Source organism: Dipodomys spectabilis, unplaced genomic scaffold (genome assembly GCF_019054845.1).
Source record: "Dipodomys spectabilis isolate Male_0828 unplaced genomic scaffold, ASM1905484v1 ptg000783l, whole genome shotgun sequence".
In the NCBI taxonomy this organism is placed as follows: Eukaryota; Metazoa; Chordata; class Mammalia; order Rodentia; family Heteromyidae; genus Dipodomys; species Dipodomys spectabilis.
Window position 1 is genome coordinate 21,709,261 of NW_024871460.1, and position 15,814 is coordinate 21,725,074.

The 15,814-nt window shown below is 41.2% G+C and overlaps 1 pseudogene; it reads right to left on the reverse strand.

Moving 5' to 3' along the window:
• Positions 1-5,110: 5,110 nt before the first annotated feature.
• LOC122102291 overlaps positions 5,111-15,814 on the reverse strand; it is a 37,520-nt pseudogene continuing 26,816 nt past the window's right edge.

Sequence of the window (15,814 nt, forward strand, 5' to 3'; positions counted from 1 at the left end):
TTTAGGTGCTGGGAATGTGGCTTAGTGGTAGAGTGCTTGCCTAGCATGCATGAAGCCCTGGGTTCAATTCCTCAGTACCACATAAACAGAAAAAGCCGGATGTGGCACTCTGGGATGATGCCCAGACCCTGAGTTCAAGCCCCAGGACTGGCAAAAAAAATTTGTTTATTGATTTGTCTGCCCTGCTCATCAACAAACTTTCTAGGCATTAGTAGGTCCTATGATGAGTAATGACTTATTATAGCTCAGTAATCCTTTGTGTAAGATGAAATGCTAATTGACAAACAAATATATTCTTCTCATTTGTTTGGTTAAATGTATTTTTCTCCAGGATAACAAATGCTGTCTTTCCATACTCAGCAATAACAGAAATCTGTTACTTCTACCTTTCCCTAGCTTAGCTCTGACCCAGCCTTTAACTCCTGTGCAAGCATGAGTGATACAGAGAAAGACTTTTATGAAAGAGTCCTGTCATCATGGAAGAGTACCTTAGAGAAACTTCACCTTATGCAGTGTCTTATGCTATTTAAAGCCTTGGGGTTTAACTGCTGTCACCTCCTAGCTATTTCTTTGGCTCAAATCTAACTCTTGGTTCTTTAAATAGAATGCAGATTGGGACAGAAGTGAAGCCAAAAGAAACAGCTGATTGGCTCTGAAGTCTTCTTTGGGAAGTTCTGACCCTTGCTGGAGAAGCTGAGCAGGTCATTCTAAGAGCAAGTGGACCTATTTTCCTTTGTATCTTGAGTAGGGCTTTAGGAGGGTCAGCTGATAGACACTGGAATACTGATATTGCAGCAAGAGACCTGAGGTTAAGTAGTTTACAAAGAATTATAGATTCTGGGGATATGATCCTCCTGTTCTCAGCCTCTCAGGTAGCTAGGATTATAGGCAAAAGCTACCAGTGCCTTGCTGAGGGTTGGATTCTTGTATCTGCTTCTGCATTCACTCTGTGGTAGTGTCCCAGATTATATACCCTCGGGAAAACTCTACTATATATTGGTGAGACAATGAAAAAGAAAAAGGCTATAATTTCTTAGCATTCTAAATGGCTTACGCTCATGGATCTTTCTGAAAGGATCTCAGATATTCCCACAAACCCAGTATCACATTGAGAACCACTGAGTTAGATGATTAGGTGAGACCTGGATGCTCCCTGACAGAATAATACTCCACAAACTACAGATGACCATACTGAATTCTTTCCTACAGTGGATTTGTCTGCTGGAATAATGGGGTAAAACATGTCCTGCATCTATGTCTGCCAGACAGCTTGCAGGATTCAACATTACTCCAAATTATTGAGACTTGGGGATGGAAAGGTGGCTCAGTGGTAGCGTGCTTGCCTCCCATTCATGAGGCCCTAGGTTCAATTCCTCAGCACCATATAAACAGAAAAAGCCTGAAGTGGCGCTGTGGCTCAAGTGGTAGAGCGCTAGCCTTGAGCTGAAGAGCTGAGGGAGAGAGTCCAGACCCAAAGTTCAAGCCGCACAACTGACAAAAAGTAAATAAATAAAAGGTATTGATACTTAATCAGTCTGATTTAGGACTATGGAAATCTGTTTACTGTGTGGTTAAAATTCATTGAATTCTACAAACTCCTAATCGGAGTGCATTGTTTTTTTGTTTGCTTTTTGCCAGTCCTGGGGCTTGAATTCTGGGCCTGGGCACTGTCCCTGAGCTCCCTTTTTTTTTTTATTCAAGGCTAGTAGTCTACCACTTCTGGATTTTTCCAGTGATTAACTGGAGATGAGTCTCATGGACTTTTCTGCCTGGGCTAGCTTCATACTGTGATCTTCAGATCTCAGCCTCCTGAGTAGCTAGAATTACCAGCATGAGCTACCAGCACCCAGTTAGTGCATGACTTTATACCTTTTTTTTTTTTTTTAGGTCCTCTACTACAATCCTGTACTCAGTCTATTTTTAGTATTACTGGAAATCATGTGACTAAACCTTGATTTTCTTTTTTCTGAGAAATTAATTCAAGCAAAGGAATAGCAGGTTTGAGGGAAATCATAGTAGCTCTGGAGCCCTAATGCTTTGGGTGGGGTTTTGTTCAGGCCAGGGTTAGGTATGGGTGATTCTTTGATTGGAACTGTGATGGACAGGTGACTGACAAGTGTAGCTTGCAGATGTGCATGTGTGCATGACTGCCGTGCAAAGACTCCTTATGGAGTTCAGGATCTAGGTCCTTGGCACCATAGAACCAAAAGGTCTGTGTAGTATCATTGTTACTCTCTTCCTGGATGTGCATAAGCTCTGTTTACTGGATACTGGCACTTTCCACCAGCCTGTCAGATCCCAGGAATTTTATTATCATCTTAATAGTCTCTTTTAGGTAGGACATACTTGAGCCATTAGACGAACCATTTGCTAACTCAGACCTTTCATTAAAGGTTAGAAAAGTCTATATTTGTGGGCTGGGAAGGTGGCTCAGTGGTAGAGCGCTTGCCTTGCATGCCTGAGGCCCTGGGTTTGATTCCTCAGCACCACATAAGAAAGAAGAAAAAAGCTGGAAGTGGCGCTGTGGCTCAAGTGGTAGAGTGCTAGCCTTGAGCTGAAGAGCTGAGGGACAGCGCCCAGGCCCAGAGTTCAGACCCCACAACCGGAACCCCCCCCCAAAAAAAAGAAAGAAAAGTCTGTATTTGTGGGCATATCCACATCTGTTGCTCTAGTAATCACAGACCTATGCTTACTGCCTGCCTTAATAGAACTTTCAAGTCATATTCCCTTCTATCCAATGTCAGACATTCAGACATTGCTATTCGTATTCAGCAGTCTGTGTGATGCACCAATTGTTACTGAAGTTGTAGAAGCAAATCCTTCAATAGTCAGGCAATTGGACTAGATCAGTGATCACAGAATTCTTTTCTCATTCTAAGATTCTGTGCCTCTCAACTCTAAAGGTGACCAGGCTTCTCTGAGGACCACTGGATGGGCAGACTCTGTTGCTTGCTTTCCCTATATTTGGTCTCTCTTTCTCTTTTTCTCAGAAAACTCATTTTGTTTAAATCAGTCCAGTTGAAAAAGATATTCTAGCCAGGCACTGTTGGCTCACACCTGTAATTCTAGTGACTCATGAGGCTGACAACTGAGGATCACAGTTTGAAGCCAGCCCAGGCAGGAGAGTGTAGGAGACTCTTATCTCCAATGAAGCATAGAAAAAGTCCAAAGTAGTGCTGTAGCTCAAGTGCTAGAGAGCTAGTTTTGAGCAAAAGTTGCTTAGAGACGACTCCCAGGCTGAGTTCAAGGCCCAGGATCAGCATGGATACACATACACACACACACACACACACACACACACACACACACACACACACACACACACACACACACACACACACACACACACACACACACACACACACACACACACACACACACACACACACACACACACACACACACACACACACACACACACACACACACACACGTGATGTCATTCTTTGGATCCCTTGCAATCAGGGGCAACCTTGTGACTTAGCTCTGGTTCTTAAAGTGTAAGCAAAAATCCACAGTGTGTGTAATCAGGGAAAACAGTTTTATTTTTCTTATTTAAAAAGGGGCATATTTGGAAGATATGGATCTTTTTCTTCTTTATCAGAAACATAGATGTAATACTTGAAAATGGGGCAGCTCTTTTACAATTAAGAAAAAAGATGTACATTGAAAACTGATGTATATTGAAAACTGAATCTCTTTCTGGACTTCTTGTTCCATGAGGAAAAAAATCTTTCCCTAAGACACTGTAATTGAGGTTCTGTAGGCTAAGACAAACCCACATAAGACAATAAAAAAATGCTTCCTTTTCATCCGATCTTTTATATATGTATTTTAAATATTTTTTATTAAAAATTTATTCTTACAATGTGAGAAAAATATTTTGCTTCATATGGGTTGGTTCATTTAACTAAAAAATAATTTTTTTTTGTTAGTCATGGGGCTTGAACTCTGGGCTTGGGCGCTGTCCCTTCATTCTTCAGCTCAAGACAGGTGCTCTACCACTTGAGCCACAGCGCCACTTCTGGTTTTCTAGTGGTTTATTGGGGATAAGAGTCTCACGTGGACTTTCCTTCTTGGGCTGGCTTTGAACCACGATGCTCAGATCTCAGCCTCCTGAGTAGCTAGGATTACAGGGGTGAGCCACCGGCGCCCAGCTAACTAAAAATGTTAATCTGTTTCATGATTCAGTTACATGTTAAAATACATATGGTGAAGACATGTTGAAAAGAGGTGCCAGGATCTGAGTGTAGATTTGGGTCTACAGTAATAGCTAATATGTCACATAATTTTTTTTTTAATTTAATTTTATTTTATTTGAGAACATACTGTACAGAGGGGTTACAATTACATGGGCAGGATAATGCATACATTTCTTACCAAGCATTGCAGCCTCCTCCTTTGTTTACCCTTCACCTCCCTTCCCAGCCTTCCCCCTCCCCCCCACCCAATCATACCCCCCCTCCCCCCCATGTCACATAATTTTGTGACTACTTCAAATCCTATGAAAGTATTACTTCAGTGATTCTAAATTTTATAAAAACATCAATTTTTCTATGTCTATGATATATTTTGTTACTTTCATTACATTTTTCTTTTATTTTTTAATTATAGGAGAAATTTCATCTGTAAAAACATCTTGTAATCTGCAAGACATACAAGCATAATATCTTCCCCCAACTAATATGCTTTTCTCTTTTTTTTTTTTCTTTTGTGTCCGGTTGTGGGGCCTGAACTCTGGGCCTGGGCGCTGTCCCTCAGCTCTTCAGCTCAAGCCAGCGCTCTACCTCTTGAGCCACAGTGCCATTTCCGGCTTTTTTTCTTTTTTTGCTTATGTGGTGCTGAGGAATTGAACCCAGGGCTTCATGCATGCAAGGCAAGCACTCTACCACTGAGCCACTTTCCCAGCCCCTAATATGCTTTTCTCTAAAGGAGCTTTGTTAATGTTTTGGCATGCTAGTTTTCTAAAATGTTATATGGGTTTTTTTGAGCAATAATTTATGATTTATGAAAAATTAAACATATATTATCAAGCCTTAGCATAATTTTTTAAATGCTCAAAGAAAATCAAAATCGTGTTGATGTTAAATTAATTACATCTATGCCATCTTTACTTTTCTATAAGTAGATATAATTTTTGTTTTGTTTTGTTTTTTTGGGTCCGGTCATGGGGCCTGAACTCTGGGCCTGGGCGCTGTCCCTCAGCTCTTCAGTTCAAGGCTAGTGCTCTACCACTTGAGCCACAGCGCCCATTCTGGCTTTTTTCTTTTTGCTTATGGGGTGCTGAGGAATCGAACCCAGGACCTCAGGCATGCAAGGCAAGCGCTCTACCACTGAGCCACCTTCCCCGCCCCCCTATAATTTTTTTTTGGGGGGTCCGGCCGTGGGGACTGAACTCTGGGCCTGGGTGCTGTCCTTCAGCTCTTCAGCTCAAGGCGAGCGCTCTACCACTTGAGCTACAGCGCCACTCCTATAATTTTTTTTTTAACTGTATTTTTTTTTGTCTTTTCTTTTTTGGTACTGGGGATCGAACCCAGGACGTTGCACTTGCTAGGCAAGCGCTTTGCCACTGAGCTACATCCCAGCCCCCTATAATTTTTTTTAAATGTAGTCAATTCCCTAATGTTTATGTCGTTCTTCAAAAGCATCAACTTTCTCAAGGCAATTAATATTTCATTTTGTCCCAAACAACCTTCTAATTTCAGCATGTGTAACATAAAATGGTAGACCTGCATGTTTGGTGGATCATGAGACAAAACAGCCAGGGACAGTGACCCCTTTCTCTAGAGAGACAATATTACATCTGTATAACAATTGCGAACATCTGGATTGGTGGTGCCTACTGCTCCCCTATCCCAAACCCTGTTAAATTGACCAATATTTGCTCTGAGAAGGTCAAAACTCCACAACAGTACAATGAAATGTGTCCAGAAGAACTCATAAATACTGTGGCACCAGGAATTTGGGTGATTGGTTCTTCTGAATAAGAAAGATTTTGCTCCTTAAAAAATTCCTGTATTCCAAGTTCCCTGATTTCCACATCAACCACCCTGTGGCGCCTATCTGCAAACCATTTCCCATTTCATCTCAATTGCTTTTCCACAAGAGGAAAAAATACCCTCAGTCCACTCTGGCCATAAAGAAAAGTCTCCAGATGTTTCTTTAATAGCTGATTTCCTTTTTCTTTTCTTTTTTTTCTTTTTTTGGTCAGTCGTGGGGCTTGAACTCTGGGCTTGGGCACTGTCCTTGCACTCTTCAGCTCAAGGCCAGCACTCTACCGCTTGAGCCACGCGCCACTTCCGGTTTTCTAGTGGTTTATTGGAGATAAGAGTCTCCCTGACTTTCCTGCCCGGGCTGGCTTTGAACCATGATCCTCAGATCTCAGCCTCCTGAGTAGCTAGGATTACAGGCATGAGCCACCAGCTCCCTGCTTTTCTTTTTCTTTTTCTTTCTTCTCTCCCTCCCCCTTCCCTCCTTCCTTCCTTCCTTCCTTCCTTCCTTCCTTCCTTCCTTCCTTCTTTCCTTCCTTCCTTCCTTTTTTTTTTTTTTTTGCCAGTCCTGGGGTTTGAATTCTGGCCTTGGATGCTGTCCCTAAGATTCTTTTTCTCAAGGCTAGCCTTCTGCCACTTGAGCCACAGTGCCACTTCCAGCTTTTTCTGAGAGTTTTGGAGATGAGTTTTATGGAGGGCTGGGAATGTGGCTTAGTGGTAGAGTGCTTGCCTAACATGTATGAAGCCCTGGATTCAATTCCTCAGTACCACATAAATAGAAAAAGCTGGAAGTGGTGCAGTTACTAAAGTGGTAGAACATAAAGAAGTTCAGGGACAGTTCCCTGAGTTCAAGCTCCAGAAGGGAGGGGGGAGAGGAGAGAGGAAAGAAGGAAGAGGAGAGAGGAGAGGAGAAGAAAAGAGAGGAGAGAGAGAGAGAGAGAGGGAGGGAGGGAGGGAGGGAGGGAGGGAGGAGAGAGAGAGAGACCAGAATTCTGTAGAAAGACTTTTTGCCCAGGCTGGCTTTGAACTGCAATCCTCAGATCTCAGTAGCTGCTAAGAATACGGGTATGGTGCCTGGCCGATTTCCTTTTTCTTGATGAAACTTGCCTTGCCATTCTTCTAAGGTTAGCACTTGGGTCTGATGTACCTCAGAATCAGCGAACTCTTTAATATCAGGTAATGCTTTTGTATCACCCGTTGTTTGTGAGCCGTTTTGTCTCCTGGGCACTTGGGGAAGTTGTCTTGCGACAGTCAGTGGCTGCACACTGTTTCTTCACCTGATCCTAATAGTTCATTGCTGCCAGTGGGTTCCTACATTGCATTAGCCTGTCACCTCACTACTAGGTATTCTTGACAAGGTCAAAGTGCAAAGAGTAGATTTGGAATCAGCTATAGACTCTGGATTCTATGCTCACTTATGTGACTTTGAGCCTCTGTGTGTGTGTGTGTGTGTGTGTGTGTGTGTGTGTGTATGCTGGTCCTGGGACCTCTCAGGGCCTAGGTGTTTTCCCTGAGCATGCAGCATGCAGCTACACTCATGGCCTTGTCTTGTAACACTTGTGGCAGTCATACCTCAGAAACTAAATGTAAGCATCTGCTTAGAATATGAGCTTCCTGGGACAGAGAACATTCCTATCTCTCTATAGCCATTTTATGAGAGTATTGCTCAGTGTTTGGATAATGGCTGATGCTCTATAAATATTTTCTGAATGAAGAGGTGGCTAACTGAGTAAATCTATATCCTGATTGTCATCTTCTTGCTGCCAAGATCCACTTTCAGATCTCTTACATTTACATTTACTTAATATTTAATAGTAACTTTTGGAGTTTCTTTTTTCACCCTTTAAAATCAATTTGTAGTTCTTCTGATACCTATTTTTCCCTGATAACAAGGTTTCTAATTAAATGGTAGCAAAACAATGTACCTACTTCATTGGCTCATTGTGCAGTTTAGTAAAGTAATTTTCCAACTTTTGTCTATGATATAGTGTGAATGCATTTGACATGGTGACTCATTCGTATATGCTATGTATGTATATATAATATCTATTTCTTAATGGAAATTTCTTTTTTAATAATTATCAATATTGCCTTTTAATTTTAACTCATTAAAGTTTCTTACAAAGGGTGAACCAATGCAAAAGATAATATGTTGGAAATGAAGTATACAACTTGGGGGGGATTTGGGAGGGGAAGGAAAGTGGGGAGAAAAATGAGGGAGGTGGTAACAGGTTCAACAAATGATGTTCTCACTACCTATGTATGTAACTGTAACCCCTCTGTACATTACCTTAACAATAAAATTAAAAAACTATTTGAGGGCTGGGAAGGTGGCTCAGTGGTAGAGCGCTTGCCTTGCATGCCTGAGGCCCTGGGTTTGATTCCTCAGCACCACATAAGCAAAAAGAAAAAAGCCGGAAGTGGCGCTGTGGCTCAAGTGGTAGAGTGCTAGCCTTGAGCTGAAGAGCTGAGGGACAGCGCCCAGGCCCAGAGTTCAGGCTCCACGACCGGACCAAAAAAAAAAAAACTATTTGATGATTGAAATGCAGTCTGATATTTTTTATCCTGGGATGGTGAGTCCTAATTTATCTCTTAAAAAATCTTCATTGACGCTGGACACTGGTGGCTAACACCTGTTATCCTAACTACTCAGGAGGTTGAGATCTGAGGATCATGGTTCAAAAACCAGCTGGGGCAGGAAAGCTCATGAGACTTTTTTTTTTTGGCCAGTCTTGAACTCAGGGGCTTAAACTCAGGGCTTGAATACTTTTGGCTTTTTCTGAGGAATCGAACCCAGGGTTTCATGCATGCTAGGCAAGCACTCTACCACTAGGCCACATTCCCATCTCACCATGAGACTCTTATCATCAATTAATACCAAAAATCCAGAATTGGAGATGTGGCTCAAAGTGGTAGAGTGCTAGCCTTGAACAAAAAGAGCTCAAGGACAGCGCCCAGGCCCTGAGTTCAAGCCCCATGAATGAAGTCATGAATGATTTGCAGTTGGTGCCATCCTCCCTAGCTTTATCTGGTGGTTTCACAGGTACCATAGAAATGAACAAACACTCCAGGGCTGGTGTTAGCTGTACGGATGTGCAGTGGACACATCCTTTCCTTCCAAATGATCTTCTAACAGGCCAGCTGGGCCATTGCCTCCCCCCCCCAAAAAAAATCCTTACTGTGTCTCAATAAATAAATTGAGGGGCTGGGAAGGTGGCTCAGTGGTAGAGCGCTTGCCTTGCATGCCTGAGGCCCTGGGTTCAATTCCTCAGCACCACATAAGCAAAAAGAAAAAAGCTGGAATTGGCGCTGTGGCTCAAGTGGTAGAGCGCTAGCCTTGAGCTGAGGAGCTGAGGGACAGCGCCCAGGCCCAGAGTTCAGGCCCCACCATCGGACCCAAAAACAAACAAACAAAAAACAACAACAAAAAAATCAATAAATAAATTGAGGATCTCAATGTGCTTTTGAGAAGTCTTTGTGTTTTGAACACAACTCTTACCCAAAGACAAGATATCCTGCCCGGGCATCGGTGGCTCACGCCTGTAATCCTAGCTACTGAGGAGGCTGAGATTTGAGGATCACGGTTCAAAGCCAGCCCAGGCAGGAAAGTCCGTGAGACTCTTATCTCCAATAAACCACTAAAAAAAACAGAAGTTGTGCTGTGGCTCAAGTGGTAGAGTGCTGACCTTGAGCTTAAGAGCTGAAGGACAGCGCCCAGGCCCGAAATTCAAGCCCCATGACTGACCAAAAAAAAAAAAAAAAGATATCCTATTTCAGCAATGACTAAAGTTTAGGCAACTCACTAAATGTTTCTGTCTTCCATATCTCTGCTGGTAAATTGGATAGATGTCAGAATGAATGAGATTTCTGTTTGGTTAAAGAAGATCAGCCATTTTGTGATAAATGACTCTCTAATTCTCAGTGACTTTGCAAAATGAAGTTCATCTTTTGCTCTCATGAAGTTTGACCAAATTTTGATCAATGTATTTGACTTGCTGGTGTACTTGTCTGTCTTGGAACTTGGCAGTCTAGGCTGCTTCCATCTTGTGAACTTCATCTCAACACAAGGATCCATGACTGTGGCAGGAGAGGAAACAGCTAGAATTTCCTTTTAATTTCTTTATCCCTTAATACCATGTGAAAGGGTTTAGAGTCAGTACATATATGGTAAACCTATCTGGTTGTTTATCATTCAAATCCACCTTTGCCCACTTACCCTGAGTGCCTAGTAAGATGTTAAAAAATAAATCACACTTTCTTTATGTCTTATGTCTAAGAAATCCTTGTAAATGTTTATCTTTGTTTCTTAGGAGGGAGTGGAGAAATTAGTCTAATCTCTTGTGGCATAAAATTCGATTTCCTCCCACAGCAGAATGTGTAGGGGAGATAATAGTTTTCAACTTCACAGCTATATATTCAAGTCAGAGGCTTAGTGTCTGGATTGTCAGATACAAGAAGAATGATAAAGATAGCTTTCCTGAGCTACATTCAGGAGAAAAAGATAACATTTGCCTTAATTAGACTAGGGATGAACTCTAGGCCAATGTTTTAAAAGTTGGTAATAAGTCATTCTTAGCCTGATTCATTGTGTCTGCAGTCTCCTTTGATATCTCTGGCAGGCCCTTTAATTCCTTCCAAGTCATGAATGATTTGCAGTTGGTGCCATCCTCCCTAGCTTTATCTGGTGGTTTCACAGGTACCATAGAAATGAACAAACACTCCAGGGCTGGTGTTAGCTGTACGGATGTGCAGTGGACACATCCTTTCCTTCCAAATGATCTTCTAACAGGCCAGCTGGGCCATTGCCAGAATCTTCTGATTACTACTGGAAACTGACCAAACTTCGTGCATCAGGGAATCTAAGAAGCAGATTGTTCTCCATTGTTCACAATTTTCCTATTCAAATTCATATTCCCTTAAGGATCTTAAGTCTTTTTGCCTGTCTACAATTATTATGTCCCCTTTCTCATTCCTTGAAAGGCTCAGTAATACTTTTCTTGGTCATATGTTGGTCTAAATTAGCTTTTCACTATGAATAGAAACAGTGATATATCTTCCTTGGCATGCCTTGGAGAGTCTGTTATTTTACTAATTATTTTTGTTATATGTTTTAGAGACTTTAAAGTTTTCAAACATTTAAAACCCAGAAGACAGATGTCCTTCTGTTCTCATTTTTTTGCACATCTAGGCACATAACTGGGCACTATTAGGTAGTCTCCAGAAAGCCCATTAATAGGATTGTGGTTAGAAATAGTGGAGGTGAATCTTTGCTCTGGCTGCCTAACTTCAATACAAATTAATTAACCTCTTTAATAATATCTACAGTACAAAGTTATTTCCAGGTTGAAAAATACTAGAGTTTGAGTTCTGTTTAGTGGTAGAATACTCAGCATTTGTGAGACCTGTGAGTTCAATCTCAGCAGTCTCTTGATCCTTACTTAAGCTATTTTACCAGTTATGGGGAGTGCTGGCGGTGGCTCATCTGCTGCTTCACTAAATAGTTACTAAGTCTGCATGCATAGAATGAACACACATTCTTTGAATGTCAGGATTCTACTGTTGAAAGTCATTGATACTGTGTGTATGTGAGACATTTTTGACCTTTAAAATGCATATCTAATTTCGGGCTTGAACTCAGGTTCTGGGTACTGTCTCTGTGTCTCTTTGTGCTCAAGGCTAGTGCTCTACCACTTGAACCACAGAACCATTTCTGGTCTTTTCTGGGTAATTTGTTAGAGATAAGAGTCTCACAGGCTTTTCTGCATGGGATGACTTCAAACCATGATCCTCAGATATCAGCTTCCTAAGTAGCCAGGATTACATTGCCTGGTTTACCCATATAATTTAAATCTTGTGTCCAAACCATTGAAATTTATGGTTGTGGCTTATATAGAGAAAATACTAAAGAGTAAGATCCTTATGATGAATAGGAATATTATCCTTTAAGCAATCTCAGAAGAAAAAAATCTAGTTAAGTGTGATCACTCATAAAGAAAACAACAAAAAAATAGGAACAATGGTCACTCAGACTGATAGTGTTGAAAATTCTCCTCGAGCTAAGCTAGCCTACTGGTGTCCTAACCAGGAATTACTTGCTTATCTTCATTTCAGTGGCACAGACACAATTTCCATATGTGGAATGTTTTCTGTTTCCTCAGAGTTCCTTAGCATTTGGTTTAAAAGTTAAGAAAGTTTATCTAGCCAGCTCCAGCCTGCTAGGATCCTTTTTGTGTCCCATATGACTCAAAGTTAATGTTTAAATTTTGGCAAATAATAATACAGGATGCCCTGTTAAATTTGAATTTTGGATTAATTACAAATACTTTTGAAGTATGAAACATTTATCTTAAAAACTGTTGTTTATGAACTTCAAATATAATGGGTTTTATCTGGTAACTTACATTTAAAAGTCTTAAAAAAAAAAACAACAAAAAACCGGGGCTGGGAAGGTGGCTCAGTGGTAGAGCATTTGCCTTGCATGCATGAGGCCCTAGGTTCGATTCCTTCAGCACCACATAAGCAGAAAAAAAAGAGCCAGAAGTGGGGCTGACATTCAAGTAGTAGAGTGCTAGCCTTCAGCTGAAGAGCTGAGGGACAGTGCCCAGGCCTAGCGTTCAGGCTTCATGACAGACAAACAAAACAAAACAAAACAAACAAACAAAAAACCAACTAAGTTGTTGGGCTCTGATGCCTCACATCCATAATCTGAGCTATTCAGGAATTTGAGATATAATCAAAATTTGAACTCAGTATCAACAGACAATAATTCCCAAACTTTGCTACACTTATTATGTTGCTTTTAACATTTTCTGTAGCAATTTTAGGTGTGTATTTTGCTAACTGGATTATAAACTCTGAAAGGTATGTCCTTCTGTAGTCTCCCTCTTTTCCTTCGTGTGCTATTGGTACAAAGCCAGTATTTAATGAATGAATAAATCCTCAACATGAGCTTTATGCATATTTTCTATTAAAGTGAAAATAACCACCATCCTTGAGAGATTTGAGCATGAAATAATATAAAACCAATTTTAAAATTTCTTTTTTTTTAATTTAATTTAATTTTTTTGTGAACATACTGTACAGAGGGGTTACAATTACATGGGCAGGATAATGCGTACATTTCTTATCAAGCATTGCAGCCTCCTCCTTTGTTTACCCTTCACATCCCTTCCTTACCTCCCCCCTACCTCCCCATCCAATCCCCCCCCCCCCAACATTGTAAAGCTCGTTTTCGACATGACCTTGTACTTCTCATTTCTTTTTAAGTTTGCCTAAATTTCTAAGGCTGATAAATTATTTTCATTTATATTTTATCCTTATGAAATTTTACCTTATCTTACCTACAATGTACATTGATCCTAAATATAGTAGCTCCTTCTTGTCTCAGTTGAAGAAAAATGACAACTGCAGTAATCATTGCTTCTGATTCCTTGCATCACTAAGTCAATGCAATAAATTTGTTTGGTGCTCAGAGGTGTACCTAGTACCTACTTTGGTAAATTCCTAGTGTTAACAAAGCTTTAGCCTTTAAAACCAGAATTGAGGAGCAGCTTTAGTTTTGATTTCTCTCCTTGGAGAATTCCTTGGCTTCTACTTCCAAAGGTTCACATGTAGAGGCTGAACTCCAAGGCTGTTTATTTTGTTCATTGTAGGTAGAAAAAAAAAAAGCAATTGAGATAAAATCTCGTTATGTTAGCACTTAAGTGGGAGTGGACTTAAAGCTAATACCAAGAGTTTGAATAATGAAAGTAGTTTAATTTACCGATAGTTCTCTCAACTTTCTGGTGTGCGCCTGGATTTTGAAACTGGAATCTGGCTTTCTGAAGGCACTCGCATGGCTAAAGGGAAGGGCTGAGAGGTGTTCCATCCCCTTGACATCTGTACACTAAGCAAACAGACAATGAAAAAGGAAGAGGGGTTGACAGGGTGGAGCGGACCAAAGAGCTGTTCCTTTATCTCAGGGGACCAAAAATAAAAAGAACTGGTGGTGAGGACGCAGAGGACTGGAGCAACTTAACCAGGGGAATTACTGTTTCTCAAACTGGTAGTGGTCTGGGTTTTTGTGGTCAGAAAAAGGAAGTAGGAGTCAAACAGGAAGATCCTATCTTACACTATTTTTAGAGGGTTGGGAGGGAGTAACCCCGAGGGACTAGGGTAGAATCTAGCAGGGCTGCGCTCCTGGAGTAGGATTGGGCTGGGGCGGAAAGTCCTGTACTAAGAGTTCTCTAACAATGAGACGTACTCGACACTATGTTTAAAACCAACTTTACAACGTGGTTGGGGCGGGGGTGGGGAGTGGGGGTGAGGGGGCGCAAGGGAGGAGTCAGGGAAGTGTGGAGGGAAGGGATAGTAGGGGAAAAACAAAAGGGGGTAACAATACTCTATAGGAAATGTACTCATTACCTTACTCATGTAACTGTAACCCCTCTGTGCAGTATCTTCACAATAAAAAAATTAAGATTAATAACTACTGAGGTGGGTGCTGGTGGCTCATGCCTGTAATCCTAGTTACTCAGGAGGCGGAGATCTGAGGATCACTGTTCGAAGCCAGCCTGGACAGGGAACTGTGAGTCTCTTATCTCCAATAAATTACTTGGAAAAAGCTGGAAGTGGTACTCTGGCTCAAGTGGCAGAGTGCTAGCCTTGAGTACAAAGAGGCTCAGGGACAGTGCCTAGGCCCTGAATTACAGCCCCAGGACTGGCAAAACAATAGCAGCAGCAACAACAAACAAAAAACAAATAAAACACTCTACTGGGATTAGAAATGGGATTGTGTGTGTGTGTGTGTGTGTGTGTGTGTGTGTGCTGGTCCCAGCACTTGAACTCAGGGTCTGGAGATACAAGAGTCTCATGGACTTTCTGGGCTTTGACCCAAGATCCTCAGATCTCTGCCTCTTGAGTAGTTAGGATTATAGGCATGAGCTACTGATGCCCAGTGGAATCAACTGTTTTATAAAAGGAAAACTACTACAGAGATATACTTTATATATATAATTAGTTGTGGGGCTTCACATCAGGGCCTGGACACTAGCTCTGAGCTCTTTTGCTCAAGGTTAGTGCTTGGCACTTCTGGTTTTCTGGTGGTTGTTTGTAGATAAGAGTTTCATGGACTTTCCTGCCCCAGCTGGCTTTGAACCATTATCCTCAGATCTCAGCCTCCTGAGTAGCTAGGATTACAGGTGTGAGCCACCAGTGCCCAGGTACTTTAGACTTTTAAGATAATTATATATTTTTTATTATTACATACATAGTTCTGAATAAAACTTTTTCTTAGAAACATGATACTTAAATCATAGTTATAGTTCTTGGTAAATAATATATAAGACTACTTTAAGGATTTCCTTCCAAATATTAAGAACGTGATTAAAATATCTCTGAGATCTCATATCTGGATATTATAAATTTGATTTATGTCTTTCTAGAAAATGCATGTGTCCACATATGGAATGTTTTTGATTGTTCGTTTGTTTCTTGGTTATGGGGCTTGAACTGAGGGCCTAGGCACCGTCCTTGAGCCTCTTTGTGCTCAAAGCTAGCATTCTACTACTTGATACACAGTGCCACTTCTGTTTTTTTTTTTTGCTTATGTGGTGCTGAGGAATCAAACCCAGCGCCTTATGCATGCAAGGCAAGCACTCTACCACTGAGCCACCTTCCCAACTCCCACATATGGAATATTTTTGAAATATCTGATATATGCCAACTATAATCCTGGCACCATCAGAGACAGAGAATTCTGAGTTTGAGGCCAGCGTGGGCTACATAGGGAGACTTCGTAGCTAAATAATTAATGAAAAAGGTTTGGGGTATGTATCAAGTGGTAG